We start from the raw sequence: 25,193 nt of genomic DNA, 5'->3' as shown, positions 1-25,193 counted from the left end.
ATGATTTCGGTATAATCGAAATTAGGTCAAGATTCAAATCATCAACACCTAATCTGGTGCACATGTGACGAGGTTGCCGAGTGGTTAAGGCGATGGACTGCTAATCCATTGGGCTCTGCGCGCGTGGGTTCGAATCCCATCCTTGTCGTCCTGGGGATGTAGCTCAGTGGTAGAGCGCACGCTTCGCATGTGTGAGGCCCCGGGTTCAATCCCCGGCATCTCCATTTGAGAATTAATAATTTTTCGAAATAAAATCGTGTTAGCATTGCTGAAATATGTCGAGAGAAAACTCTGAAGTAATTGAAATTCAAATCAGATTGTAATTACCAACAATTAGACATTTTAGGATCTGACGAAGGAACCAAAAAGTTCACTAATCTGATAAAAGTTCGCTAATTCATTGTGCTCTGCAGACGTGGGTTCGAATCACATTCTCGTCGTGGTGCTAGAATGCCTATCCGATAACTTATTCTCTTATCTTTGATTTGAAATCATTATAGCTCAGTAAAAACACATCAATTGCTACTATCCGTATAGTGTATATGAAATTTTATTTTTTCGTTTAGCGAGGCTAAGTCATAAGGCTTTATCGATTGACGGCGTTTCAGTCATAAAGTGCCACTTACATTATAGACAAAGGTCGATATTCACCGTTATAGGCAAGACAATGATTCGAGATCTCAGCTATATAAAGCGTTCGCATGCTGCCACGTATTGTGAATGAGCGTTACAGCAGACCATTGATTGGGATGAGAAATGGATTATGTTTTTTGTAAACGACAAACAACAATTATCTAGCTAATCTCGTATTCGGTAACGAATACAAGATTGGGCTTTTTATTGTATTTGTTTGAGCTAGGCGCAATTGGTCTCAATCCGTTCCAAGCCATCAATGTGCCTCCAAAACAAAACGGTATAATAATTTCAAAACCAGGCAGCTCCAATAAAAATATCTGACAGTCGTTTGGGCAAGTTTTATCTAATCTTTGCTCGATGTTGTTAATCCTGCTAAATGAAATCTCAAATAACGTTGTCGGCAGGATTCGAACCTGCGCGGGCAACGCCCAACAGATTTCGAGCCTGTCGCCTTAACCACTCGGCCACGACAACGGTGACCGGAGACTGAATTCAAATCAAATTGAAATCACCAACAATTAGACATCTCAGGATCTGGCGAAGCAGCAAAAAAGTTCAATTTTCTCTGCTCGCGTCGGTTACTATTCAAACTTTGATTACATTCCATGAGATGATTTCGGTATAATCGAAATTAGGTCAAGATTCAAATCATCAACACCTAATCTGGTGCACATGTGACGAGGTGGCCGAGTGGTTAAGGCGATGGACTGCTAATCCATTGTGCTCTGCACGCGTGGCTTCGAATCCCATCCTCGTCGTCCTGGGGATGTAGCTCAGTGGTAGAGCGCATGCTTCGCATGTGTGAGGCCCCGGGTTAAATCCCCGGCATCTCCATTTGAGAATTAATAATTTTTTCGAAATAAAATCGTGTTAGAATTGCTGAAATATGTCGAGAGAAAACTCTGAAGTAATTGAAATTCAAATCAGATTGTAATTACCAACAATTAGACATTTTAGGATCTGACGAAGGAACCAAAAAGTTCACTAATCAGATAAAAGTTTGCTAATTCATTGTGCTCTGCACGCGTGGGTTCGAATCACATTCTCGTCGTGGTGCTAGAATGCCTATTCGATAACTTATTCTCTTATCTTTGATTTGAAATCATTATAGCTCAGTAAAAACACAGTAATTGCAACTATCCGTATAGTGTATACGAAATTTTATTCTTTCGTTTAGCGAGGCTAAGTCGTAAGTATTTATCGATTGACTGCGTTTCAGTCATAAACTGCGACTTACATTATAGACAAAGGTCGATATTCACCGTTATAGGCAAGACAATTATTCGAGATCTCAGCTATATAAAGCGTTCGCATGCTGCCACGTATTGTGAATGAGCGTTACAGCAGACCATTGATTGGGATGAGAAATGGATTAAGTGTTTTGTAAACAATAAACAACAATTATCTAGCTAATCTCGTAATCAGTAACGAATACAAGATTGGGCTATTTATTGTATTCGTTTCAGCTAGGCGCAATAGGTATCAATCCGTCCCAAGCCATCAATATTTCTTCAAAAACAAAACGGTAATATAATTCCAAAACCAGGCAGCTCCAATAAAAATATCTAATAATCGTTTGGGCAAGTTTCATCTAATCTTTGCTCGATGTTGTTAATCCTGCTAAATGAAATCTCAAATAGCGTTGTCGGCAGGATTCGAACTTGCGCGGGCAACGCCCAACAGATTTCGAGTCTGTCGCCTTAACCACTCGGCCACGACAACGGTGACCGGAGGCTGAATTCAAATCAAATTGAAATCACCAACAATTAGACATCTCAGGATCTGGCGAAGCAGCAAAAAAGTTCAATTTTCTCTGCTCACGTCGGTTACTATTCAAACTTTGATTACATTCCACGAGATGATTTCGGTATAATCGAAATTAGGTCAAGATTCAAATCATCAACACCTAATCTGGTGCACATGTGACGAGGTTGCCGAGTGGTTAAGGCGATGGACTGCTAATCCATTGGGCTCTGCGCGCGTGGGTTCGAATCCCATCCTCGTCGTCCTGGGGATGTAGCTCAGTGGTAGAGCGCACGCTTCGCATGTGTGAGGCCCCGGGTTCAATCCCCGGCATCTCCATTTGAGAATTAATAATTTTTCGAAATAAAATCGTGTTAGCATTGCTGAAATATGTCGAGAGAAAACTCTGAAGTAATTGAAATTCAAATCAGATTGTAATTACCAACAATTAGACATTTTAGGATCTGACGTAGGAACCAAAAAGTTCACTAATCAGATAAAAGTTTGGTAATTCATTGTGCTCTGCACACGTGAGTTCGAATCACATCCTCGTCGTGGTGCTAGAATGCCTATTCGATAACTTATTCTCTTATCTTTGATTTGAAATCATTATAGCTCAGTAAAAACACAGTAATTGCTACTATCCGTATAGTGTATAAGAAATTTTATTCTTTCGTTTAGCGAGGCTAAGTCATAAGTATTTATCGATTGACTGCGTTTCAGTCATAAACTGCGACTTAAATTATAGACAAAGGTCGATATTCACCGTTATAGGCAAGACAATGATTCGAGATCTCAGCTATATAAAGCGTTCGCATGCTGCCACGTATTGTGAATGAGCGTTACAGCAGACCATTGATTGGGATGAGAAATGGATTAAGTGTTTTGTAAACAATAAACAACAATTATCTAGCTAATCTCGTAATCAGTAACGAAGACAAAATTGGGCTATTTAATGTATTCGTTGAGCTAGGCGCAATAGCTATCAATCCGTCCCAAGCCATCAATAATTCTTCCAAAACAAAACGGTAATATAATTCCAAAACCAGGCAGCTCCAATAAAAACAGCTAATAATCGATTGGGCAAGTTTCATCTAATCTTTGCTCGATGTTGTTAATCCTTCTAAATGAAATCTCACATAACGTTGTCGGCAGGATTCGAACCTGCGCGGGCAACACCCAACAGCTTTCGAGTCTGTCGCCTTAACCACTCGGCCACGACAACGGTGACCGGAGACTGAATTCAAATCAAATTGAAATCACCAACATGTATACATCTCAGGATCTGGCGAAGCAGCAAAAAAGTTCAATTTTCTCTGCTCACGTCGGTTACTATTCAAACTTTGATTACATTCCACGAGATGATTTCGGTATAATCGAAATTAGGTCAAGATTCAAACCATCAACACCTAATCTGGTGCACATGTGACGAGGTGGCCGAGTGGTTAAGGCGATTGACTGCTAATCCATTGTGCTCTGCACGCGTGGGTTCGAATCCCATCCTCGTCGTCCTGGGGATGTAGCTCAGTGGTAGAGCGCACGGTTTGCATGTGTGAGGCCCCGGGTTCAATCCCCGGCATCTCCCTTTGAGAGTTGATAATTTTTTCAAAATAAAATCGTGTTAGCATTGCTGAAATATGTCGAGAGAAAACACTGAAGTAATTGAAATTCAAATCAGATTGTAATTACCAACAATTAGACATTTTAGGATCTGACGAAGGAACCAAAAAGTTCACTAATCTGATAAAAGTTCGCTAATTCATTGTGCTCCGCACACGTGGGTTCGAATCACATTCTCGTCGTTTGTGCTAGAATGCCTATCCGATAACTTATTCTCTTATCTTTGATTTGAAATCATTATAGCTCAGTAAAATCACAGTAATTGCTACTATCTTTGTATAGTGTATAAGAAATTTTATTCTTTCGTTTAGCGAGGCTAAGTCATAAGGATTTATCGATTGACTACGTTTTAGTCATAAACTGCCACTTACATTATAGACAAAGGTCGATATTCACCGTTATAGGCAAGACAATGATTCGAGATCTCAGCTATATAAAGCGTTCGCATGCTGCCACGTATTGTGAATGAGCGTTACAGCAGACCATTGATTGGGATGAGAAATGGATTATGTTTTTTGTAAACGTCAAACAACAATTATCTAGCTAATCTCGTAATCGGTAACGAATACAAGATTGGGCTTTTTATTGTATTTGTTTGAGCTAGGCGCAATTGGTCTCAATCCGTTCCAAGCCATCAATTTGCCTCCAAAAACAAAACGGTATAATAATTCCAAAACCAGGCAGCTCCAATAAAAATATCTGATAATCGTTTGGGCAAGTTTTATCTAATCTTTGCTCGATGTTGTTAATCCTGCTAAATGAAATCTCAAATAACGTTGTCGGCAGGATTCGAACCTGCGCGGGCAACGCCCAACAGATTTCGAGTCTGTCGCCTTAACCACTCGGCCACGACAACGGTGACCGGAGACTGAATTCAAATCAAATTGAAATCACCAACATGTAGACATCTCAGGATCTGGCGAAGCAGCAAAAAAGTTCAATTTTCTCTGCTCACGTCGGTTACTATTCAAACTTTGATTACATTCCACGAGATGATTTCGGTATAATCGAAATTAGGTCAAGATTCAAACCATCAACACCTAATCTGGTGCACATGTGACGAGGTGGCCGAGTGGTTAAGGCGATGGACTGCTAATCCATTGTGCTCTGCACGCGTGGGTTCGAATCCCATCCTCGTCGTCCTGGGGATGTAGCTCAGTGGTAGAGCGCACGCTTTGCATGTGTGAGGCCCCGGGTTCAATCCCCGGCATCTCCATTTGAAAGTTGATAATTTTTTCGAAAAAAAATCGTGTTAGCATTGCTGAAATATGTCGAGAGAAAACTCTGAAGTAATTGAAATTCAAATCAGATTGTAATTACCAACAATTAGACATTTTAGGATCTGACGTAGGAACCAAAAAGTTCACTAATCAGATAAAAGTTTGGTAATTCATTGTGCTCTGCACACGTGAGTTCGAATCACATCCTCGTCGTGGTGCTAGAATGCCTATTCGATAACTTATTCTCTTATCTTTGATTTGAAATCATTATAGCTCAGTAAAAACACAGTAATTGCTACTATCCGTATAGTGTATAAGAAATTTTATTCTTTCGTTTAGCGAGGCTAAGTCATAAGTATTTATCGATTGACTGCGTTTCAGTCATAAACTGCGACTTAAATTATAGACAAAGGTCGATATTCACCGTTATAGGCAAGACAATGATTCGAGATCTCAGCTATATAAAGCGTTCGCATGCTGCCACGTATTGTGAATGAGCGTTACAGCAGACCATTGATTGGGATGAGAAATGGATTAAGTGTTTTGTAAACAATAAACAACAATTATCTAGCTAATCTCGTAATCAGTAACGAAGACAAAATTGGGCTATTTAATGTATTCGTTGAGCTAGGCGCAATAGCTATCAATCCGTCCCAAGCCATCAATAATTCTTCCAAAACAAAACGGTAATATAATTCCAAAACCAGGCAGCTCCAATAAAAACAGCTAATAATCGATTGGGCAAGTTTCATCTAATCTTTGCTCGATGTTGTTAATCCTTCTAAATGAAATCTCACATAACGTTGTCGGCAGGATTCGAACCTGCGCGGGCAACACCCAACAGCTTTCGAGTCTGTCGCCTTAACCACTCGGCCACGACAACGGTGACCGGAGACTGAATTCAAATCAAATTGAAATCACCAACATGTATACATCTCAGGATCTGGCGAAGCAGCAAAAAAGTTCAATTTTCTCTGCTCACGTCGGTTACTATTCAAACTTTGATTACATTCCACGAGATGATTTCGGTATAATCGAAATTAGGTCAAGATTCAAACCATCAACACCTAATCTGGTGCACATGTGACGAGGTGGCCGAGTGGTTAAGGCGATTGACTGCTAATCCATTGTGCTCTGCACGCGTGGGTTCGAATCCCATCCTCGTCGTCCTGGGGATGTAGCTCAGTGGTAGAGCGCACGGTTTGCATGTGTGAGGCCCCGGGTTCAATCCCCGGCATCTCCCTTTGAGAGTTGATAATTTTTTCAAAATAAAATCGTGTTAGCATTGCTGAAATATGTCGAGAGAAAACACTGAAGTAATTGAAATTCAAATCAGATTGTAATTACCAACAATTAGACATTTTAGGATCTGACGAAGGAACCAAAAAGTTCACTAATCTGATAAAAGTTCGCTAATTCATTGTGCTCCGCACACGTGGGTTCGAATCACATTCTCGTCGTTTGTGCTAGAATGCCTATCCGATAACTTATTCTCTTATCTTTGATTTGAAATCATTATAGCTCAGTAAAATCACAGTAATTGCTACTATCTTTGTATAGTGTATAAGAAATTTTATTCTTTCGTTTAGCGAGGCTAAGTCATAAGGATTTATCGATTGACTACGTTTTAGTCATAAACTGCCACTTACATTATAGACAAAGGTCGATATTCACCGTTATAGGCAAGACAATGATTCGAGATCTCAGCTATATAAAGCGTTCGCATGCTGCCACGTATTGTGAATGAGCGTTACAGCAGACCATTGATTGGGATGAGAAATGGATTATGTTTTTTGTAAACGTCAAACAACAATTATCTAGCTAATCTCGTAATCGGTAACGAATACAAGATTGGGCTTTTTATTGTATTTGTTTGAGCTAGGCGCAACTGGTCTCAATCCGTTCCAAGCCATCAATTTGCCTCCAAAAACAAAACGGTATAATAATTCCAAAACCAGGCAGCTCCAATAAAAATATCTGATAATCGTTTGGGCAAGTTTTATCTAATCTTTGCTCGATGTTGTTAATCCTGCTAAATGAAATCTCAAATAACGTTGTCGGCAGGATTCGAACCTGCGCGGGCAACGCCCAACAGATTTCGAGTCTGTCGCCTTAACCACTCGGCCACGACAACGGTGACCGGAGACTGAATTCAAATCAAATTGAAATCACCAACATGTAGACATCTCAGGATCTGGCGAAGCAGCAAAAAAGTTCAATTTTCTCTGCTCACGTCGGTTACTATTCAAACTTTGATTACATTCCACGAGATGATTTCGGTATAATCGAAATTAGGTCAAGATTCAAACCATCAACACCTAATCTGGTGCACATGTGACGAGGTGGCCGAGTGGTTAAGGCGATGGACTGCTAATCCATTGTGCTCTGCACGCGTGGGTTCGAATCCCATCCTCGTCGTCCTGGGGATGTAGCTCAGTGGTAGAGCGCACGCTTTGCATGTGTGAGGCCCCGGGTTCAATCCCCGGCATCTCCATTTGAAAGTTGATAATTTTTTCGAAAAAAAATCGTGTTAGCATTGCTGAAATATGTCGAGAGAAAACACTGAAGTAATTGAAATTCAAATCAGATTGTAATTACCAACAATTAGACATTTTAGGATCTGACGAAGGAACCAAAAAGTTCACTAATCAGATAAAAGTTTATTAATTCATTGTGCTCTGCACACGTGAGTTCGAATCACATCCTCGTCGTGGTGCTAGAATGTCTATTCGATAACTTATTCTCTTATCTTTGATTTGAAATCATTATAGCTCAGTAAAAACACAGTAATTGCTACTATCCGTATAGTGTATAAGAAATTTTATTCTTTCGTTTAGCGAGGCTAAGTCATAAGTATTTATCGATTGACTGCGTTTCAGTCATAAACTGCGACTTAAATTATAGACAAAGGTCGATATTCACCGTTATAGGCAAGACAATGATTCGAGATCTCAGCTACTAAAAGCGTTCGCATGCTGCCACGTATTGTGAATGAGCGTTACAGCAGACCATTGATTGGGATGAGAAATGGGTTAAGTGTTTTGTAAACAATAAACAACAATTATCTAGCTAATCTCGTAATCAGTAACGAATACAAGATTGGGCTATTTAATGTATTCGTTGAGCTAGGCGCAATAGCTATCAATCCGTCCCAAGCCATCAATAATTCTTCAAAAACAAAACGGTAATATAATTCCAAAACCAGGCAGCTCCAATAAAAATATCTGATAATCGATTGGGCAAGTTTCATCTAATCTTTGCTCGATGTTGTTAATCCTTCTAAATGAAATCTCACATAACGTTGTCGGCAGGATTCGAACCTGCGCGGGCAACGCCCAACAGCTTTCGAGTCTGTCGCCTTAACCACTCGGCCACGACAACGGTGACCGGAGACTGAATTCAAATCAAATTGAAATCACCAACATGTAGACATCTCAGGATCTGGCGAAGCAGCAAAAAAGTTCAATTTTCTCTGCTCACGTCGGTTACTATTCAAACTTTGATTACATTCCACGAGATGATTTCGGTATAATCGAAATTAGGTCAAGATTCAAACCATCAACACCTAATCTGGTGCACACGTGACGAGGTGGCCGAGTGGTTAAGGCGATTGACTGCTAATCCATTGTGCTCTGCACGCGTGGGTTCGAATCCCATCCTCGTCGTCCTGGGGATGTAGCTCAGTGGTAGAGCGCACGGTTTGCATGTGTGAGGCCCCGGGTTCAATCCCCGGCATCTCCATTTGAGAGTTGATAATTTTTTCAAAATAAAATCGTGTTAGCATTGCTGAAATATGTCGAGAGAAAACACTGAAGTAATTGAAATTCAAATCAGATTGTAATTACCAACAATTAGACATTTTAGGATCTGACGAAGGAACCAAAAAGTTCACTAATCTGATAAAAGTTCGCTAATTCATTGTGCTCCGCACACGTGGGTTCGAATCACATTCTCGTCGTGGTGCTAGAATGCCTATCCGATAACTTATTCTCTTATCTTTGATTTGAAATCATTATAGCTCAGTAAAATCACAGTAATTGCTACTATCTTTGTATAGTGTATAAGAAATTTTATTCTTTCGTTTAGCGAGGCTAAGTCATAAGGATTTATCGATTGACTACGTTTTAGTCATAAACTGCCACTTACATTATAGACAAAGGTCGATATTCACCGTTATAGGCAAGACAATGATTCGAGATCTCAGCTATATAAAGCGTTCGCATGCTGCCACGTATTGTGAATGAGCGTTACAGCAGACCATTGATTGGGATGAGAAATGGATTATGTTTTTTGTAAACGTCAAACAACAATTATCTAGCTAATCTCGTAATCGGTAACGAATACAAGATTGGGCCTTTTATTGTATTTGTTTGAGCTAGGCGCAATTGGTCTCAATCTGTTCCAAGCCATCAATTTGCCTCCAAAAACAAAACGGTATAATAATTCCAAAACCAGGCAGCTCCAATAAAAATATCTGATAATCGTTTGGGCAAGTTTTATCTAATCTTTGCTCGATGTTGTTAATCCTGCTAAATGAAATCTCAAATAACGTTGTCGGCAGGATTCGAACCTGCGCGGGCAACGCCCAACAGATTTCGAGTCTGTCGCCTTAACCACTCGGCCACGACAACGGTGACCGGAGACTGAATTCAAATCAAATTGAAATCACCAACATGTAGACATCTCAGGATCTGGCGAAGCAGCAAAAAAGTTCAATTTTCTCTGCTCACGTCGGTTACTATTCAAACTTTGATTACATTCCACGAGATGATTTCGGTATAATCGAAATTAGGTCAAGATTCAAACCATCAACACCTAATCTGGTGCACATGTGACGAGGTGGCCGAGTGGTTAAGGCGATGGACTGCTAATCCATTGTGCTCTGTACGCGTGGGTTCGAATCCCATCCTCGTCGTCCTGGGGATGTAGCTCAGTGGTAGAGCGCACGCTTTGCATGTGTGAGGCCCCGGGTTCAATCCCCGGCATCTCCATTTGAGAGTTGATAATTTTTTCGGAAAAAAATCGTGTTAGCATTGCTGAAATATGTCGAGAGAAAACACTGAAGTAATTGAAATTCAAATCAGATTGTAATTACCAACAATTAGACATTTTAGGATCTGACGAAGGAACCAAAAAGTTCACTAATCAGATAAAAGTTCATTAATTCATTGTGCTCTGCACACGTGAGTTCGAATCACATCCTCGTCGTGGTGCTAGAATGTCTATTCGATAACTTATTCTCTTATCTTTGATTTGAAATCATTATAGCTCAGTAAAACACAGTAATTGCTACTATCCGTATAGTGTATAAGAAATTTTATTCTTTCGTTTAGCGAGGCTAAGTCATAAGTATTTATCGATTGACTGCGTTTCAGTCATAAACTGCGACTTAAATTATAGACAAAGGTCGATATTCACCGTTATAGGCAAGACAATGATTCGAGATCTCAGCTATATAAAGCGTTCGCATGCTGCCACGTATTGTGAATGAGCGTTACAGCAGACCATTGATTGGGATGAGAAATGGATTAAGTGTTTTGTAAACAATAAACAACAATTATCTAGCTAATCTCGTAATCAGTAACGAATACAAGATTGGGCTATTTAATGTATTCGTTGAGCTAGGCGCAATAGCTATCAATCCGTCCCAAGCCATCAATAATTCTTCAAAAACAAAACGGTAATATAATTCCAAAACCAGGCAGCTCCAATAAAAATATCTAATAATCGATTGGGCAAGTTTCATCTAATCTTTGCTCGATGTTGTTAATCCTTCTAAATGAAATCTCACATAACGTTGTCGGCAGGATTCGAACCTGCGCGGGCAACGCCCAACAGCTTTCGAGTCTGTCGCCTTAACCACTCGGCCACGACAACGGTGACCGGAGACTGAATTCAAATCAAATTGAAATCACCAACATGTATACATCTCAGGATCTGGCGAAGCAGCAAAAAAGTTCAATTTTCTCTGCTCACGTCGGTTACTATTCAAACTTTGATTACATTCCACGAGATGATTTCGGTATAATCGAAATTAGGTCAAGATTCAAACCATCAACACCTAATCTGGTGCACATGTGACGAGGTGGCCGAGTGGTTAAGGCGATTGACTGCTAATCCATTGTGCTCTGCACGCGTGGGTTCGAATCCCATCCTCGTCGTCCTGGGGATGTAGCTCAGTGGTAGAGCGCACGGTTTGCATGTGTGAGGCCCCGGGTTCAATCCCCGGCATCTCCCTTTGAGAGTTGATAATTTTTTCAAAATAAAATCGTGTTAGCATTGCTGAAATATGTCGAGAGAAAACACTGAAGTAATTGAAATTCAAATCAGATTGTAATTACCAACAATTAGACATTTTAGGATCTGACGAAGGAACCAAAAAGTTCACTAATCTGATAAAAGTTCGCTAATTCATTGTGCTCCGCACACGTGGGTTCGAATCACATTCTCGTCGTTTGTGCTAGAATGCCTATCCGATAACTTATTCTCTTATCTTTGATTTGAAATCATTATAGCTCAGTAAAATCACAGTAATTGTTACTATCTTTGTATAGTGTATAAGAAATTTTATTCTTTCGTTTAGCGAGGCTAAGTCATAAGGATTTATCGATTGACTACGTTTTAGTCATAAACTGCCACTTACATTATAGACAAAGGTCGATATTCACCGTTATAGGCAAGACAATGATTCGAGATCTCAGCTATATAAAGCGTTCGCATGCTGCCACGTATTGTGAATGAGCGTTACAGCAGACCATTGATTGGGATGAGAAATGGATTATGTTTTTTGTAAACGTCAAACAACAATTATCTAGCTAATCTCGTAATCGGTAACGAATACAAGATTGGGCTTTTTATTGTATTTGTTTGAGCTAGGCGCAATTGGTCTCAATCCGTTCCAAGCCATCAATTTGCCTCCAAAAACAAAACGGTATAATAATTCCAAAACCAGGCAGCTCCAATAAAAATATCTGATAATCGTTTGGGCAAGTTTTATCTAATCTTTGCTCGATGTTGTTAATCCTGCTAAATGAAATCTCAAATAACGTTGTCGGCAGGATTCGAACCTGCGCGGGCAACGCCCAACAGATTTCGAGTCTGTCGCCTTAACCACTCGGCCACGACAACGGTGACCGGAGACTGAATTCAAATCAAATTGAAATCACCAACATGTAGACATCTCAGGATCTGGCGAAGCAGCAAAAAAGTTCAATTTTCTCTGCTCACGTCGGTTACTATTCAAACTTTGATTACATTCCACGAGATGATTTCGGTATAATCGAAATTAGGTCAAGATTCAAACCATCAACACCTAATCTGGTGCACATGTGACGAGGTGGCCGAGTGGTTAAGGCGATGGACTGCTAATCCATTGTGCTCTGCACGCGTGGGTTCGAATCCCATCCTCGTCGTCCTGGGGATGTAGCTCAGTGGTAGAGCGCACGCTTTGCATGTGTGAGGCCCCGGGTTCAATCCCCGGCATCTCCATTTGAAAGTTGATAATTTTTTCGAAAAAAAATCGTGTTAGCATTGCTGAAATATGTCGAGAGAAAACACTGAAGTAATTGAAATTCAAATCAGATTGTAATTACCAACAATTAGACATTTTAGGATCTGACGAAGGAACCAAAAAGTTCACTAATCAGATAAAAGTTTATTAATTCATTGTGCTCTGCACACGTGAGTTCGAATCACATCCTCGTCGTGGTGCTAGAATGTCTATTCGATAACTTATTCTCTTATCTTTGATTTGAAATCATTATAGCTCAGTAAAAACACAGTAATTGCTACTATCCGTATAGTGTATAAGAAATTTTATTCTTTCGTTTAGCGAGGCTAAGTCATAAGTATTTATCGATTGACTGCGTTTCAGTCATAAACTGCGACTTAAATTATAGACAAAGGTCGATATTCACCGTTATAGGCAAGACAATGATTCGAGATCTCAGCTACTAAAAGCGTTCGCATGCTGCCACGTATTGTGAATGAGCGTTACAGCAGACCATTGATTGGGATGAGAAATGGATTAAGTGTTTTGTAAACAATAAACAACAATTATCTAGCTAATCTCGTAATCAGTAACGAATACAAGATTGGGCTATTTAATGTATTCGTTGAGCTAGGCGCAATAGCTATCAATCCGTCCCAAGCCATCAATAATTCTTCAAAAACAAAACGGTAATATAATTCCAAAACCAGGCAGCTCCAATAAAAATATCTGATAATCGATTGGGCAAGTTTCATCTAATCTTTGCTCGATGTTGTTAATCCTTCTAAATGAAATCTCACATAACGTTGTCGGCAGGATTCGAACCTGCGCGGGCAACGCCCAACAGCTTTCGAGTCTGTCGCCTTAACCACTCGGCCACGACAACGGTGACCGGAGACTGAATTCAAATCAAATTGAAATCACCAACATGTAGACATCTCAGGATCTGGCGAAGCAGCAAAAAAGTTCAATTTTCTCTGCTCACGTCGGTTACTATTCAAACTTTGATTACATTCCACGAGATGATTTCGGTATAATCGAAATTAGGTCAAGATTCAAACCATCAACACCTAATCTGGTGCACACGTGACGAGGTGGCCGAGTGGTTAAGGCGATTGACTGCTAATCCATTGTGCTCTGCACGCGTGGGTTCGAATCCCATCCTCGTCGTCCTGGGGATGTAGCTCAGTGGTAGAGCGCACGGTTTGCATGTGTGAGGCCCCGGGTTCAATCCCCGGCATCTCCATTTGAGAGTTGATAATTTTTTCAAAATAAAATCGTGTTAGCATTGCTGAAATATGTCGAGAGAAAACACTGAAGTAATTGAAATTCAAATCAGATTGTAATTACCAACAATTAGACATTTTAGGATCTGACGAAGGAACCAAAAAGTTCACTAATCTGATAAAAGTTCGCTAATTCATTGTGCTCCGCACACGTGGGTTCGAATCACATTCTCGTCGTGGTGCTAGAATGCCTATCCGATAACTTATTCTCTTATCTTTGATTTGAAATCATTATAGCTCAGTAAAATCACAGTAATTGCTACTATCTTTGTATAGTGTATAAGAAATTTTATTCTTTCGTTTAGCGAGGCTAAGTCATAAGGATTTATCGATTGACTACGTTTTAGTCATAAACTGCCACTTACATTATAGACAAAGGTCGATATTCACCGTTATAGGCAAGACAATGATTCGAGATCTCAGCTATATAAAGCGTTCGCATGCTGCCACGTATTGTGAATGAGCGTTACAGCAGACCATTGATTGGGATGAGAAATGGATTATGTTTTTTGTAAACGTCAAACAACAATTATCTAGCTAATCTCGTAATCGGTAACGAATACAAGATTGGGCCTTTTATTGTATTTGTTTGAGCTAGGCGCAATTGGTCTCAATCTGTTCCAAGCCATCAATTTGCCTCCAAAAACAAAACGGTATAATAATTCCAAAACCAGGCAGCTCCAATAAAAATATCTGATAATCGTTTGGGCAAGTTTTATCTAATCTTTGCTCGATGTTGTTAATCCTGCTAAATGAAATCTCAAATAACGTTGTCGGCAGGATTCGAACCTGCGCGGGCAACGCCCAACAGATTTCGAGTCTGTCGCCTTAACCACTCGGCCACGACAACGGTGACCGGAGACTGAATTCAAATCAAATTGAAATCACCAACATGTAGACATCTCAGGATCTGGCGAAGCAGCAAAAAAGTTCAATTTTCTCTGCTCACGTCGGTTACTATTCAAACTTTGATTACATTCCACGAGATGATTTCGGTATAATCGAAATTAGGTCAAGATTCAAACCATCAACACCTAATCTGGTGCACATGTGACGAGGTGGCCGAGTGGTTAAGGCGATGGACTGCTAATCCATTGTGCTCTGCACGCGTGGGTTCGAATCCCATCCTCGTCGTCCTGGGGATGTAGCTCAGTGGTAGAGCGCACGCTTTGCATGTGTGAGGCCCCGGGTTCAATCCCCGGCATCTCCATTTGAGAGTTGATAATTTTTTCGGAAAAAAATCGTGTTAGCATTGCTGAAATATGTCGAGAGAAAACACTGAAGTAATTGAAATTCAAATCAGATTGTAATTACCAACAATTAGACATTTTAGGATCTGACGAAGGAACCAAAAAGTTCACTAATCAGATAAAAGTTCATTAATTCATTGTGCTCTGCACACGTGAGTTCGAATCACATCCTCGTCGTGGTGCTAGAATGTCTATTCGATAACTTATTCTCTTATCTTTGATTTGAAATCATTATAGCTCAGTAAAACACAGTAATTGCTACTATCCGTATAGTGTATAAGAAATTTTATTCTTTCGTTTAGCGAGGCTAAGTCATAAGTATTTATCGATTGACTGCGTTTCAGTCATAAACTGCGACTTAAATTATAGACAAAGGTCGATATTCACCGTTATAGGCAAGACAATGATTCGAGATCTCAGCTATATAAAGCGTTCGCATGCTGCCACGTATTGTGAATGAGCGTTACAGCAGACCATTGATTGGGATGAGAAATGGATTAAGTGTTTTGTAAACAATAAACAACAATTATCTAGCTAATCTCGTAATCAGTAACGAATACAAGATTGGGCTATTTAATGTATTCGTTGAGCTAGGCGCAATAGCTATCAATCCGTCCCAAGCCATCAATAATTCTTCAAAAACAAAACGGTAATATAATTCCAAAACCAGGCAGCTCCAATAAAAATATCTAATAATCGATTGGGCAAGTTTCATCTAATCTTTGCTCGATGTTGTTAATCCTTCTAAATGAAATCTCACATAACGTTGTCGGCAGGATTCGAACCTGCGCGGGCAACGCCCAACAGCTTTCGAGTCTGTCGCCTTAACCACTCGGCCACGACAACGGTGACCGGAGACTGAATTCAAATCAAATTGAAATCACCAACATGTAGACATCTCAGGATCTGGCGAAGCAGCAAAAAAGTTCAATTTTCTCTGCTCACGTCGGTTACTATTCAAACTTTGATTACATTCCACGAGATGATTTCGGTATAATCGAAATTAGGTCAAGATTCAAACCATCAACACCTAATCTGGTGCACATGTGACGAGGTGGCCGAGTGGTTAAGGCGATTGACTGCTAATCCATTGTGCTCTGCACGCGTGGGTTCGAATCCTATCCTCGTCGTCCTGGGGGTGTAGCTCAGTGGTAGAGCGCACGGTTTGCATGTGTGAGGCCCCGGGTTCAATCCCCGGCATCTCCATTTATAAAATATATATAGTGTATAAGAAATTTTATTCTTTCGTTTAGCGAGGCTAAGTCATAAGGATTTATCGATTGACTACGTTTTAGTCATAAACTGCCACTTACATTATAGACAAAGGTCGATATTCAACGTTATAGGCAAGACAATGATTCGAGATCTCAGCTATATAAAGCGTTCGCATGCTGCCACGTATTGTGAATGAGCGTTACAGCAGACCATTGATTGGGATGAGAAATGGATTATGTTTTTTGTAAACGTCAAACAACAATTATCTAGCTAATCTCGTAATCGGTAACGAATACAAGATTGGGCTTTTTATTGTATTTGTTTGAGCTAGGCGCAATTGGTCTCAATCCGTTCCAAGCCATCAATTTGCCTCCAAAAACAAAACGGTATAATAATTCCAAAACCAGGCAGCTCCAATAAAAATATCTGATAATCGTTTGGGCAAGTTTTATCTAATCTTTGCTCGATGTTGTTAATCCTGCTAAATGAAATCTCAAATAACGTTGTCGGCAGGATTCGAACCTGCGCGGGCAACGCCCAACAGATTTCGAGTCTGTCGCCTTAACCACTCGGCCACGACAACGGTGACCGGAGACTGAATTCAAATCAAATTGAAATCACCAACATGTAGACATCTCAGGATCTGGCGAAGCAGCAAAAAAGTTCAATTTTGTCTGCTCACGTCGGTTACTATTCAAACTTTGATTACATTCCACGAGATGATTTCGGTATAATCGAAATTAGGTCAAGATTCAAATAATCAACACCTAATCTGGTGCACATGTGACGAGGTGGCCGAGTGGTTAAGGCGATGGACTGCTAATCCATTGTGCTCTGCACGCGTGGGTTCGAATCCCATCCTCGTCGTCCTGGGGATGTAGCTCAGTGGTGTAGCGCACGCTTTGCATGTGTGAGGCCCCGGGTTCAATCCCCGGCATCTCCATTTGAGAGTTGATAATTTTTTCGAAAAAAAATCGTGTTAGCATTGCTGAAATATGTCGAGAGAAAACACTGAAGTAATTGAAATTCAAATCAGATTGTAATTACCAACAATTAGACATTTTAGGATCTGACGAAGGAACCAAAAAGTTCACTAATCAGATAAAAGTTTGTTAATTCATTGTGCTCTGCACACGTGAGTTCGAATCACATCCTCGTCGTGGTGCTAGAATGTCTATTCGATAACTTATTCTCTTATCTTTGATTTGAAATCATTATAGCTCAGTAAAAACACAGTAATTGCTACTATCCGTATAGTGTATAAGAAATTTTATTCTTTCGTTTAGCGAGGCTAAGTCATAAGTATTTATCGATTGACTGCGTTTCAGTCATAAACTGCGACTTAAATTATAGACAAAGGTCGATATTCACCGTTATAGGCAAGACAATGATTCGAGATCTCAGCTATATAAAGCGTTCGCATGCTGCCACGTATTGTGAATGAGCGTTACAGCAGACCATTGATTGGGATGAGAAATGGATTAAGTGTTTTGTAAACAATAAACAACAATTATCTAGCTAATCTCGTAATCAGTAACGAATACAAGATTGGGCTATTTAATGTATTCGTTGAGCTAGGCACAATAGCTATCAATCCGTCCCAAGCCATCAATAATTCTTCAAAAACAAAACGGTAATATAATTCCAAAACCAGGCAGCTCCAATAAAAATATCTAATAATCGATTGGGCAAGTTTCATCTAATCTTTGCTCGATGTTGTTAATCCTTCTAAATGAAATCTCAAATAACGTTGTCGGCAGGATTCGAACCTGCGCGGGCAACGCCCAACAGATTTCGAGTCTGTCGCCTTAACCACTCGGCCACGACAACGGTGACCGGAGACTGAATTCAAATCAAATTGAAATCACCAACATGTAGACATCTCAGGATCTGGCGAAGCAGCAAAAAAGTTCAATTTTCTCTGCTCACGTCGGTTACTATTCAAACTTTGATTACATTCCACGAGATGATTTCGGTATAATCGAAATTAGGTCAAGATTCAAACCATCAACACCTAATCTGGTGCACATGTAACGAGGTGGCCGAGTGGTTAAGGCGATGGACTGCTAATCCATTGTGGTCTGCACGCGTGGGTTCGAATCCCATCCTCGTCGTCCTGGGGATGTAGCTCAGTGGTAGAGCGCACGCTTTGCATGTGTGAGGCTCCGGGTTCAATCCCCGGCATCTCCATTTGAGAGTTGATAATTTTTTCAAAAAAAAATCGTGTTAGCATTGCTGAAATATGTCGAGAGAAAACTCTGAAGTAATTGAAATTCAAATCAGATTGTAATTACCAAAAATTAGACATTTCAGGATCTGACGAAGGAACCAAAAAATTCACTAATCAGATAAAAGTTCGCTAATTCATTGTGCTTTGCACGCGTGGGTTCGAATCACATTCTCGTCGTGGTGCTAGAATGCCTATCCGATAACTTATTCTCTTATCTTTGATTTGAAATCATTATAGCTCAGTAAAAACACAGTAATTGCTACTATCCATATAGTGTATATGAAATTTTATTTTTTCGTTTAGCGAGGCTAAGTCATATGGCTTTATCGATTGACTGCGTTTCAGTCATAAAGTGCCACTTACATTATAGACAAAGGTCGATATTCACCGTTATAGGCAAGACAATGATTCGAGATCTCAGCTATATAAAGCATTCGCATGCTGCCACGTATTGTGAATGAGCGTTACAGCAGACCATTGATTGGGATGAGAAATGGATTATGTTTTTTTGTAAACGACAAACAACAATTATCTAGCTAATCTCGTAATCGGTAACGAATACAAGATTGGCCTTTTTATTGTATTTGTTTGAGCTAAGCGCAATTGGTCTCAATCCGTTCCAAGCCATCAATGTGCCTCCAAAACAAAACGGTATAATAATTCCAAAACCAGGCAGCTCCAATAAAAATATCTGATAATCGTTTGGGCAAGTTTTATCTAATCTTTGCTCGATGTTGTTAATCCTGCTAAATGAAATCTCAAATAACGTTGTCGGCAGGATTTAAACCTGCGCGGGCAACGCCCAACAGATTTCGAGCCTGTCGCCTTAACCACTCGGCCACGACAACGGTGACCGGAGACTGAATTCAAATCAAATTGTAATCACCAACAATTAGACATCTCAGGATCTGGCGAAGCAGCAAAAAAGTTCAATTTTCTCTGCTCGCGTCGGTTACTATTCAAACTTTGATTACATTCCATGAGATGATTTCGGTATAATCGAAATTAGGTCAAGATTCAAATCATCAACACCTAATCTGGTGCACATGTGACGAGGTGGCCGAGTGGTTAAGGCGATGGACTGCTAATCCATTGTGCTCTGCACGCGTGGCTTCGAATCTCATCCTCGTCGTCCTGGGAATGTAGCTCAGTGGTAGAGCGCATGCTTCGCATGTGTGAGGCCCCGGGTTAAATCTCCGGCATCTCCATTTGAGAATTAATAATTTTTTCGAAATAAAATCGTGTTAGCATTGCTGAAATATGTCGAGAGAAAACTCTGAAGTAATTGAAATTCAAATCAGATTGTAATTACCAACAATTAGACATTTTAGGATCTGACGAAGGAACCAAAAAGTTCACTAATCAGATAAAAGTTCGCTAATTCATTGTGCTCTGCACGCGTGGGTTCGAATCACATTCTCGTCGTGGTGCTAGAATGCCTATTCGATAACTTATTCTCTTATCTTTGATTTGAAATCATTATAGCTCAGTAAAAACACAGTAATTGCAACTATCCGTATAGTGTGTAAGGGATTTTATTCTTTCGTTTAGCGAGGCTAAGTCATAAGTATTTATCGATTGACTGCGTTTCAGTCATAAACTGCGACTTACATTATAGACAAAGGTCGATATTCACCGTTATAGGCAAGACAATGATTCGAGATCTCAGCTATATAAAGCGTTCGCATGCTGCCACGTATTGTGAATGAGCGTTACAGCAGACCATTGATTGGGATGAGAAATGGATTAAGTGTTTTGTAAACAATAAACAACAATTACCTAGCTAATCTCGTAATCAGTAACGAAGACAAGATTGGGCTATTTAATGTATTCGTTTGAGCTAGGCGCAATAGGTATCAATACGTCCCAAGCCATCAATAATTCTTCAAAAACAAAACGGTAATATAGTTCCAAAACCAGGCAGCTCCAATAAAAATATTTAATAATCGTTTGGGCAAGTTTCATCTAATCTTTGCTCGATGTTGTTAATCCTGCTAAATGAAATCTCAAATAACGTTGTCGGCAGGATTCGAACCTGCGCGGGCAACGCCCAACAGATTTCGAGTCTGTCGCCTTAACCACTCGGCCACGACAACGGTGACCGGAGACTGAATTCAAATCAAATTGAAATCACCAACAATTAGACATCTCAGGATCTGGCGAAGCAGCAAAAAAGTTCAATTTTCTCTGCTCACGTCGGTTACTATTCAAACTTTGATTACATTCCACGAGATGATTTCGGTATAATCGAAATTAGGTCAAGATTCAAACCATCAACACCTAATCTCGTGCACATGTGACGAGGTGGCCGAGTGGTTAAGGCGATGGACTGCTAATCCATTGTGCTCTGCTCGCGTGGGTTCGAATCCCATCCTCGTCGTCCTGGGGATGTAGCTCAGTGGTAGAGCGCACGCTTCGCATGTGTGAGGCCCCGGGTTCAATCCCCGGCATCTCCATTTGAGAATTAATAATTTTTCGAAATAAAATCGTGTTAACATTGCTAAAATATGTTGAGAGAAAACTCTGAAGTAATTGAAATTCAAATCAGATTGTAATTACCAACAATTAGACATTTTAGGATCTGACGTAGGAACCAAAAAGTTCACTAATCAGATAAAAGTTTGGTAATTCATTGTGCTCTTCACACGTGAGTTCGAATCACATCCTCGTCGTGGTGCTAGAATGCCTATTCGATTACTTATTCTCTTATCTTTGATTTGAAATCATTATAGCTCAGTAAAAACACAGTAATTGCTACTATCCGTATAGTGTATAAGAAATTTTATTCTTTCGTTTAGCGAGGCTAAGTCATAAGTATTTATCGATTGACTGCGTTTCAGTCATAAACTGCGACTTAAATTATAGACAAAGGTCGATATTCACCGTTATAGGCAAGACAATGATTCGAGATCTCAGCTATATAAAGCGTTCGCATGCTGCCACGTATTGTGAATGAGCGTTACAGCAGACCATTGATTGGGATGAGAAATGGATTAAGTGTTTTGTAAACAATAAACAACAATTATCTAGCTAATCTCGTAATCAGTAACGAATACAAAATTGGGCTATTTAATGTATTCGTTGAGCTAGGCGCAATAGCTATCAATCCGTCCCAAGCCATCAATAATTCTTCAAAAACAAAACGGTAATATAATTTCAAAACCAGGCAGCTCCAATAAAAATATCTAATAATCGATTGGGAAAGTTTCATCTAATCTTTGCTCGATGTTGTTAATCCTTCTAAATGAAATCTCAAATAACGTTGTCGGCAGGATTCGAACCTGCGCGGGCAACGCCCAACAGCTTTCGAGTCTGTCGCCTTAACCACTCGGCCACGACAACGGTGACCGGAGACTGAATTCAAATCAAATTGAAATCACCAACATGTAGACATCTCAGGATCTGGCGAAGCAGCAAAAAAGTTCAATTTTCTCTGCTCACGTCGGTTACTATTCAAACTTTGATTACATTCCACGAGATGATTTCGGTATAATCGAAATTAGGTCAAGATTCAAACCATCAACACCTAATCTGGTGCACATGTGATGAGGTGGCCGAGTGGTTAAGGCGATTGACTGCTAATCCATTGTGCTCTGCTCGCGTGGGTTCGAATCCCATCCTCGTCGTCCTGGGGATGTAGCTCAGTGGTAGAGCGCACGCTTTGCATGTGTGAGGCCCTGGGTTCAATCCCCGGCATCTCCATTTGAGAGTTGATAATTTTTTCAAAATAAAATCGTGTTAGCATTGCTGAAATATGTCCAGAAAAAACACTGAAGTAATTGAAATTCAAATCAGATTGTAATTACCAACAATTAGACATTTTAGGATCTGACGAAGGAACCAAAAAGTTCACTAATCTGATAAAAGTTTGCTAATTCATTCAGCTCTGCACACGTGGGTTCGAATCACATTCTCGTCGTGGTGCTAGAATGCCTATCCGATAACTTATTCTCTTATCTTTGATTTGAAATCATTATAGCTCAGTAAAATCACAGTAATTGCTACTATCTTTGTATAGTGTATAAGAAATTTTATTCTTTCGTTTAGCGAGGCTAAGTCATAAGGATTTATCGATTGACTACGTTTTAGTCATAAACTGCCACTTACATTATAGACAAAGGTCGATATTCAACGTTATAGGCAAGACAATGATTCGAGATCTCAGCTATATAAAGCGTTCGCATGCTGCCACGTATTGTGAATGAGCGTTACAGCAGACCATTGATTGGGATGAGAAATGGATTATGTTTTTTGTAAACGTCAAACAACAATTATCTAGCTAATCTCGTAATCGGTAACGAATACAAGATTGGGCTTTTTATTGTATTTGTTTGAGCTAGGCGCAATTGGTCTCAATCCGTTCCAAGCCATCAATTTGCCTCCAAAAACAAAACGGTATAATAATTCCAAAACCAGGCAGCTCCAATAAAAATATCTGATAATCGTTTGGGCAAGTTTTATCTAATCTTTGCTCGATGTTGTTAATCCTGCTAAATGAAATCTCAAATACCGTTGTCGGCAGGATTCGAACCTGCGCGGGCAACGCCCAACAGATTTCGAGTCTGTCGCCTTAACCACTCGACCACGACAACGGTGACCGGAGACTGAATTCAAATCAAATTGACATCACCAACAATTAGACATCTCAGGATCTGGCGAAGCAGCAAAAAAGTTCAATTTTCTCTGCTCGCGTCGGTTACTATTCAAATTTTGATTACATTCCACGAGATGATTTCGGTATAATCGAAATTAGGTCAAGATTCAAATCATCAACACCTAATCTGGTGCACATGTGACGAGGTGGCCGAGTGGTTAAGGCGATGGACTGCTAATCCATTGTGCTCTGCACGCGTGGGTTCGAATCCCATCCTCGTCGTCCTGGGGATGTAGCTCAGTGGTAGAGCGCACGCTTCGCATGTGTGAGGCCCCGGGTTCAATCCCCGGCATCTCCATTTGAGAATTAATAATTTTTCGAAATAAAATCGTGTTAGCATTGCTGAAATATGTCGAGAGAAAACTCTGAAGTAATTGAAATTCAAATCAGATTGTAATTACCAACAATTAGACATTTTAGGATCTGACGAAGGAACCATAAAGTTCACTAATCAGATAAAAGTTTGTTAATTCATTGTGCTCTGCACACGTGAGTTCGAATCACATCCTCGTCATGGTGCTAGAATGTCTATTCGATAACTTATTCTCTTATCTTTGATTTGAAATCATTATAGCTCAGTAAAAACACAGTAATTGCTACTATCCGTATAGTGTATAAGAAATTTTATTCTTTCGTTTAGCGAGGCTAAGTCATAAGTATTTATCGATTGACTGCGTTTCAGTCATAAACTGCGACTTAAATTATAGACAAAGGTCGATATTCACCGTTATAGGCAAGACAATGATTCGAGATCTCAGCTATATAAAGCGTTCGCATGCTGCCACGTATTGTGAATGAGCGTTACAGCAGACCATTGATTGGGATGAGAAATGGATTAAGTGTTTTGTAAACAATAAACAACAATTATCTAGCTAATCTCGTAATCAGTAACGAATACAAGATTGGGCTATTTAATGTATTCGTTGAGCTAGGCGCAATAGCTATCAATCCGTCCCAAGCCATCAATAATTCTTCAAAAACAAAACGGTAATATAATTCCAAAACCAGGCAGCTCCAATAAAAATATCTAATATTCGATTGGGCAAGTTTCATCTAATCTTTGCTCGATGTTGTTAATCCTTCTAAATGAAATCTCAAATAACGTTGTCGGCAGGATTCGAACCTGCGCGGGCAACGCCCAACAGATTTCGAGTCTGTCGCCTTAACCACTCGGCCACGACAACGGTGACCGGAGACTGAATTCAAATCAAATTGAAATCACCAACATGTAGACATCTCAGGATCTGGCGAAGCAGCAAAAAAGTTCAATTTTCTCTGCTCACGTCGGTTACTATTCAAACTTTGATTACATTCCACGAGATGATTTCGGTATAATCGAAATTAGGTCAAGATTCAAACCATCAACACCTAATCTGGTGCACATGTGACGAGGTGGCCGAGTGGTTAAGGCGATGGACTGCTAATCCATTGTGCTCTGCACGCGTGGGTTCGAATCCCATCCTCGTCGTCCTGGGGATGTAGCTCAGTGGTAGAGCGCACGCTTCGCATGTGTGAGGCCCCGGGTTCAATCCCCGGCATCTCCATTTGAGAGTTGATAATTTTTTCGAAATAAAATCGTGTTAGCATTGCTGAAATATGTCGAGAGAAAACTCTGAAGTAATTGAAATTCAAATCAGATTGTAATTACCAACAATTAGACATTTTAGGATCTGACGAAGGAACCAAAAAGTTCACTAATCAGATAAAAGTTTGTTAATTCATTGTGCTCTGCACACGTGAGTTCGAATCACATCCTCGTCGTGGTGCTAGAATGTCTATTCGATAACTTATTCTCTTATCTTTGATTTGAAATCATTATAGCTCAGTAAAAACACAGTAATTGCTACTAT

The 25,193-nt window shown here is 40.0% G+C and overlaps 62 non-coding genes across 62 annotated transcripts; 42 read left to right on the top strand and 20 right to left on the bottom strand.

Moving 5' to 3' along the window:
- The first annotated feature begins 66 nt into the window (after positions 1–66).
- On the top strand, positions 67–148 carry Trnas-gcu (transfer RNA serine (anticodon GCU)). The gene has a single exon. It is a non-coding gene; the product is annotated as a tRNA-Ser (tRNA).
- A 4-nt stretch (positions 149–152) lies between these two features.
- On the top strand, positions 153–224 carry Trnaa-cgc (transfer RNA alanine (anticodon CGC)). Its single transcript has one exon. It is a non-coding gene; the product is annotated as a tRNA-Ala (tRNA).
- Positions 225–1,028: 804 nt separating this feature from the next.
- On the bottom strand, positions 1,029–1,110 carry Trnas-cga (transfer RNA serine (anticodon CGA)). Its single transcript has one exon. It is a non-coding gene; the product is annotated as a tRNA-Ser (tRNA).
- A 202-nt stretch (positions 1,111–1,312) lies between these two features.
- On the top strand, positions 1,313–1,394 carry Trnas-gcu (transfer RNA serine (anticodon GCU)). The gene has a single exon. It is a non-coding gene; the product is annotated as a tRNA-Ser (tRNA).
- Positions 1,395–1,398: 4 nt separating this feature from the next.
- Trnaa-cgc (transfer RNA alanine (anticodon CGC)) lies at positions 1,399–1,470 on the top strand. Its single transcript has one exon. It is a non-coding gene; the product is annotated as a tRNA-Ala (tRNA).
- Positions 1,471–2,276: 806 nt separating this feature from the next.
- Positions 2,277–2,358, bottom strand: Trnas-cga (transfer RNA serine (anticodon CGA)). The gene has a single exon. It is a non-coding gene; the product is annotated as a tRNA-Ser (tRNA).
- A 202-nt stretch (positions 2,359–2,560) lies between these two features.
- Trnas-gcu (transfer RNA serine (anticodon GCU)) lies at positions 2,561–2,642 on the top strand. Its single transcript has one exon. It is a non-coding gene; the product is annotated as a tRNA-Ser (tRNA).
- A 4-nt stretch (positions 2,643–2,646) lies between these two features.
- Trnaa-cgc (transfer RNA alanine (anticodon CGC)) lies at positions 2,647–2,718 on the top strand. The gene has a single exon. It is a non-coding gene; the product is annotated as a tRNA-Ala (tRNA).
- An 804-nt stretch (positions 2,719–3,522) lies between these two features.
- Positions 3,523–3,604, bottom strand: Trnas-cga (transfer RNA serine (anticodon CGA)). Its single transcript has one exon. It is a non-coding gene; the product is annotated as a tRNA-Ser (tRNA).
- A 202-nt stretch (positions 3,605–3,806) lies between these two features.
- Trnas-gcu (transfer RNA serine (anticodon GCU)) lies at positions 3,807–3,888 on the top strand. The gene has a single exon. It is a non-coding gene; the product is annotated as a tRNA-Ser (tRNA).
- Positions 3,889–3,892: 4 nt separating this feature from the next.
- On the top strand, positions 3,893–3,964 carry Trnaa-ugc (transfer RNA alanine (anticodon UGC)). Its single transcript has one exon. It is a non-coding gene; the product is annotated as a tRNA-Ala (tRNA).
- An 809-nt stretch (positions 3,965–4,773) lies between these two features.
- Trnas-cga (transfer RNA serine (anticodon CGA)) lies at positions 4,774–4,855 on the bottom strand. The gene has a single exon. It is a non-coding gene; the product is annotated as a tRNA-Ser (tRNA).
- Positions 4,856–5,057: 202 nt separating this feature from the next.
- Positions 5,058–5,139, top strand: Trnas-gcu (transfer RNA serine (anticodon GCU)). The gene has a single exon. It is a non-coding gene; the product is annotated as a tRNA-Ser (tRNA).
- Positions 5,140–5,143: 4 nt separating this feature from the next.
- Positions 5,144–5,215, top strand: Trnaa-ugc (transfer RNA alanine (anticodon UGC)). The gene has a single exon. It is a non-coding gene; the product is annotated as a tRNA-Ala (tRNA).
- Positions 5,216–6,020: 805 nt separating this feature from the next.
- Trnas-cga (transfer RNA serine (anticodon CGA)) lies at positions 6,021–6,102 on the bottom strand. The gene has a single exon. It is a non-coding gene; the product is annotated as a tRNA-Ser (tRNA).
- Positions 6,103–6,304: 202 nt separating this feature from the next.
- On the top strand, positions 6,305–6,386 carry Trnas-gcu (transfer RNA serine (anticodon GCU)). Its single transcript has one exon. It is a non-coding gene; the product is annotated as a tRNA-Ser (tRNA).
- A 4-nt stretch (positions 6,387–6,390) lies between these two features.
- Trnaa-ugc (transfer RNA alanine (anticodon UGC)) lies at positions 6,391–6,462 on the top strand. Its single transcript has one exon. It is a non-coding gene; the product is annotated as a tRNA-Ala (tRNA).
- Positions 6,463–7,271: 809 nt separating this feature from the next.
- Trnas-cga (transfer RNA serine (anticodon CGA)) lies at positions 7,272–7,353 on the bottom strand. Its single transcript has one exon. It is a non-coding gene; the product is annotated as a tRNA-Ser (tRNA).
- A 202-nt stretch (positions 7,354–7,555) lies between these two features.
- Trnas-gcu (transfer RNA serine (anticodon GCU)) lies at positions 7,556–7,637 on the top strand. The gene has a single exon. It is a non-coding gene; the product is annotated as a tRNA-Ser (tRNA).
- A 4-nt stretch (positions 7,638–7,641) lies between these two features.
- Trnaa-ugc (transfer RNA alanine (anticodon UGC)) lies at positions 7,642–7,713 on the top strand. Its single transcript has one exon. It is a non-coding gene; the product is annotated as a tRNA-Ala (tRNA).
- Positions 7,714–8,518: 805 nt separating this feature from the next.
- On the bottom strand, positions 8,519–8,600 carry Trnas-cga (transfer RNA serine (anticodon CGA)). Its single transcript has one exon. It is a non-coding gene; the product is annotated as a tRNA-Ser (tRNA).
- A 202-nt stretch (positions 8,601–8,802) lies between these two features.
- On the top strand, positions 8,803–8,884 carry Trnas-gcu (transfer RNA serine (anticodon GCU)). Its single transcript has one exon. It is a non-coding gene; the product is annotated as a tRNA-Ser (tRNA).
- A 4-nt stretch (positions 8,885–8,888) lies between these two features.
- Trnaa-ugc (transfer RNA alanine (anticodon UGC)) lies at positions 8,889–8,960 on the top strand. The gene has a single exon. It is a non-coding gene; the product is annotated as a tRNA-Ala (tRNA).
- An 808-nt stretch (positions 8,961–9,768) lies between these two features.
- Trnas-cga (transfer RNA serine (anticodon CGA)) lies at positions 9,769–9,850 on the bottom strand. The gene has a single exon. It is a non-coding gene; the product is annotated as a tRNA-Ser (tRNA).
- A 202-nt stretch (positions 9,851–10,052) lies between these two features.
- On the top strand, positions 10,053–10,134 carry Trnas-gcu (transfer RNA serine (anticodon GCU)). Its single transcript has one exon. It is a non-coding gene; the product is annotated as a tRNA-Ser (tRNA).
- A 4-nt stretch (positions 10,135–10,138) lies between these two features.
- On the top strand, positions 10,139–10,210 carry Trnaa-ugc (transfer RNA alanine (anticodon UGC)). The gene has a single exon. It is a non-coding gene; the product is annotated as a tRNA-Ala (tRNA).
- An 804-nt stretch (positions 10,211–11,014) lies between these two features.
- Positions 11,015–11,096, bottom strand: Trnas-cga (transfer RNA serine (anticodon CGA)). The gene has a single exon. It is a non-coding gene; the product is annotated as a tRNA-Ser (tRNA).
- A 202-nt stretch (positions 11,097–11,298) lies between these two features.
- Trnas-gcu (transfer RNA serine (anticodon GCU)) lies at positions 11,299–11,380 on the top strand. Its single transcript has one exon. It is a non-coding gene; the product is annotated as a tRNA-Ser (tRNA).
- A 4-nt stretch (positions 11,381–11,384) lies between these two features.
- On the top strand, positions 11,385–11,456 carry Trnaa-ugc (transfer RNA alanine (anticodon UGC)). The gene has a single exon. It is a non-coding gene; the product is annotated as a tRNA-Ala (tRNA).
- Positions 11,457–12,265: 809 nt separating this feature from the next.
- Trnas-cga (transfer RNA serine (anticodon CGA)) lies at positions 12,266–12,347 on the bottom strand. The gene has a single exon. It is a non-coding gene; the product is annotated as a tRNA-Ser (tRNA).
- A 202-nt stretch (positions 12,348–12,549) lies between these two features.
- Positions 12,550–12,631, top strand: Trnas-gcu (transfer RNA serine (anticodon GCU)). The gene has a single exon. It is a non-coding gene; the product is annotated as a tRNA-Ser (tRNA).
- Positions 12,632–12,635: 4 nt separating this feature from the next.
- Positions 12,636–12,707, top strand: Trnaa-ugc (transfer RNA alanine (anticodon UGC)). The gene has a single exon. It is a non-coding gene; the product is annotated as a tRNA-Ala (tRNA).
- Positions 12,708–13,512: 805 nt separating this feature from the next.
- Trnas-cga (transfer RNA serine (anticodon CGA)) lies at positions 13,513–13,594 on the bottom strand. Its single transcript has one exon. It is a non-coding gene; the product is annotated as a tRNA-Ser (tRNA).
- Positions 13,595–13,796: 202 nt separating this feature from the next.
- On the top strand, positions 13,797–13,878 carry Trnas-gcu (transfer RNA serine (anticodon GCU)). The gene has a single exon. It is a non-coding gene; the product is annotated as a tRNA-Ser (tRNA).
- Positions 13,879–13,882: 4 nt separating this feature from the next.
- Trnaa-ugc (transfer RNA alanine (anticodon UGC)) lies at positions 13,883–13,954 on the top strand. Its single transcript has one exon. It is a non-coding gene; the product is annotated as a tRNA-Ala (tRNA).
- Positions 13,955–14,762: 808 nt separating this feature from the next.
- On the bottom strand, positions 14,763–14,844 carry Trnas-cga (transfer RNA serine (anticodon CGA)). Its single transcript has one exon. It is a non-coding gene; the product is annotated as a tRNA-Ser (tRNA).
- Positions 14,845–15,046: 202 nt separating this feature from the next.
- Trnas-gcu (transfer RNA serine (anticodon GCU)) lies at positions 15,047–15,128 on the top strand. Its single transcript has one exon. It is a non-coding gene; the product is annotated as a tRNA-Ser (tRNA).
- A 4-nt stretch (positions 15,129–15,132) lies between these two features.
- On the top strand, positions 15,133–15,204 carry Trnaa-ugc (transfer RNA alanine (anticodon UGC)). The gene has a single exon. It is a non-coding gene; the product is annotated as a tRNA-Ala (tRNA).
- Positions 15,205–16,008: 804 nt separating this feature from the next.
- On the bottom strand, positions 16,009–16,090 carry Trnas-cga (transfer RNA serine (anticodon CGA)). The gene has a single exon. It is a non-coding gene; the product is annotated as a tRNA-Ser (tRNA).
- A 202-nt stretch (positions 16,091–16,292) lies between these two features.
- Positions 16,293–16,374, top strand: Trnas-gcu (transfer RNA serine (anticodon GCU)). Its single transcript has one exon. It is a non-coding gene; the product is annotated as a tRNA-Ser (tRNA).
- A 4-nt stretch (positions 16,375–16,378) lies between these two features.
- Trnaa-ugc (transfer RNA alanine (anticodon UGC)) lies at positions 16,379–16,450 on the top strand. The gene has a single exon. It is a non-coding gene; the product is annotated as a tRNA-Ala (tRNA).
- Positions 16,451–16,960: 510 nt separating this feature from the next.
- On the bottom strand, positions 16,961–17,042 carry Trnas-cga (transfer RNA serine (anticodon CGA)). Its single transcript has one exon. It is a non-coding gene; the product is annotated as a tRNA-Ser (tRNA).
- A 202-nt stretch (positions 17,043–17,244) lies between these two features.
- Positions 17,245–17,326, top strand: Trnas-gcu (transfer RNA serine (anticodon GCU)). Its single transcript has one exon. It is a non-coding gene; the product is annotated as a tRNA-Ser (tRNA).
- A 4-nt stretch (positions 17,327–17,330) lies between these two features.
- On the top strand, positions 17,331–17,402 carry Trnaa-ugc (transfer RNA alanine (anticodon UGC)). The gene has a single exon. It is a non-coding gene; the product is annotated as a tRNA-Ala (tRNA).
- An 805-nt stretch (positions 17,403–18,207) lies between these two features.
- Trnas-cga (transfer RNA serine (anticodon CGA)) lies at positions 18,208–18,289 on the bottom strand. Its single transcript has one exon. It is a non-coding gene; the product is annotated as a tRNA-Ser (tRNA).
- Positions 18,290–18,491: 202 nt separating this feature from the next.
- On the top strand, positions 18,492–18,573 carry Trnas-gcu (transfer RNA serine (anticodon GCU)). Its single transcript has one exon. It is a non-coding gene; the product is annotated as a tRNA-Ser (tRNA).
- Positions 18,574–18,577: 4 nt separating this feature from the next.
- Trnaa-ugc (transfer RNA alanine (anticodon UGC)) lies at positions 18,578–18,649 on the top strand. The gene has a single exon. It is a non-coding gene; the product is annotated as a tRNA-Ala (tRNA).
- Positions 18,650–19,455: 806 nt separating this feature from the next.
- On the bottom strand, positions 19,456–19,537 carry Trnas-cga (transfer RNA serine (anticodon CGA)). Its single transcript has one exon. It is a non-coding gene; the product is annotated as a tRNA-Ser (tRNA).
- A 202-nt stretch (positions 19,538–19,739) lies between these two features.
- Positions 19,740–19,821, top strand: Trnas-gcu (transfer RNA serine (anticodon GCU)). The gene has a single exon. It is a non-coding gene; the product is annotated as a tRNA-Ser (tRNA).
- A 4-nt stretch (positions 19,822–19,825) lies between these two features.
- On the top strand, positions 19,826–19,897 carry Trnaa-cgc (transfer RNA alanine (anticodon CGC)). Its single transcript has one exon. It is a non-coding gene; the product is annotated as a tRNA-Ala (tRNA).
- Positions 19,898–20,703: 806 nt separating this feature from the next.
- On the bottom strand, positions 20,704–20,785 carry Trnas-cga (transfer RNA serine (anticodon CGA)). Its single transcript has one exon. It is a non-coding gene; the product is annotated as a tRNA-Ser (tRNA).
- Positions 20,786–20,987: 202 nt separating this feature from the next.
- Trnas-gcu (transfer RNA serine (anticodon GCU)) lies at positions 20,988–21,069 on the top strand. The gene has a single exon. It is a non-coding gene; the product is annotated as a tRNA-Ser (tRNA).
- A 4-nt stretch (positions 21,070–21,073) lies between these two features.
- On the top strand, positions 21,074–21,145 carry Trnaa-cgc (transfer RNA alanine (anticodon CGC)). Its single transcript has one exon. It is a non-coding gene; the product is annotated as a tRNA-Ala (tRNA).
- An 804-nt stretch (positions 21,146–21,949) lies between these two features.
- Trnas-cga (transfer RNA serine (anticodon CGA)) lies at positions 21,950–22,031 on the bottom strand. Its single transcript has one exon. It is a non-coding gene; the product is annotated as a tRNA-Ser (tRNA).
- A 202-nt stretch (positions 22,032–22,233) lies between these two features.
- Positions 22,234–22,315, top strand: Trnas-gcu (transfer RNA serine (anticodon GCU)). Its single transcript has one exon. It is a non-coding gene; the product is annotated as a tRNA-Ser (tRNA).
- A 4-nt stretch (positions 22,316–22,319) lies between these two features.
- Trnaa-ugc (transfer RNA alanine (anticodon UGC)) lies at positions 22,320–22,391 on the top strand. The gene has a single exon. It is a non-coding gene; the product is annotated as a tRNA-Ala (tRNA).
- An 808-nt stretch (positions 22,392–23,199) lies between these two features.
- Trnas-cga (transfer RNA serine (anticodon CGA)) lies at positions 23,200–23,281 on the bottom strand. The gene has a single exon. It is a non-coding gene; the product is annotated as a tRNA-Ser (tRNA).
- Positions 23,282–23,483: 202 nt separating this feature from the next.
- Trnas-gcu (transfer RNA serine (anticodon GCU)) lies at positions 23,484–23,565 on the top strand. Its single transcript has one exon. It is a non-coding gene; the product is annotated as a tRNA-Ser (tRNA).
- A 4-nt stretch (positions 23,566–23,569) lies between these two features.
- Positions 23,570–23,641, top strand: Trnaa-cgc (transfer RNA alanine (anticodon CGC)). The gene has a single exon. It is a non-coding gene; the product is annotated as a tRNA-Ala (tRNA).
- An 804-nt stretch (positions 23,642–24,445) lies between these two features.
- On the bottom strand, positions 24,446–24,527 carry Trnas-cga (transfer RNA serine (anticodon CGA)). Its single transcript has one exon. It is a non-coding gene; the product is annotated as a tRNA-Ser (tRNA).
- A 202-nt stretch (positions 24,528–24,729) lies between these two features.
- Positions 24,730–24,811, top strand: Trnas-gcu (transfer RNA serine (anticodon GCU)). Its single transcript has one exon. It is a non-coding gene; the product is annotated as a tRNA-Ser (tRNA).
- Positions 24,812–24,815: 4 nt separating this feature from the next.
- Positions 24,816–24,887, top strand: Trnaa-cgc (transfer RNA alanine (anticodon CGC)). The gene has a single exon. It is a non-coding gene; the product is annotated as a tRNA-Ala (tRNA).
- The last annotated feature ends 306 nt before the right edge of the window (positions 24,888–25,193 follow it).

This window comes from Styela clava, chromosome 8 (assembly GCF_964204865.1).
Source record: "Styela clava chromosome 8, kaStyClav1.hap1.2, whole genome shotgun sequence".
Lineage (NCBI taxonomy): Eukaryota > Metazoa > Chordata > Ascidiacea > Stolidobranchia > Styelidae > Styela > Styela clava.
This window is presented reverse-complemented; position numbering and strand designations above follow the sequence as displayed.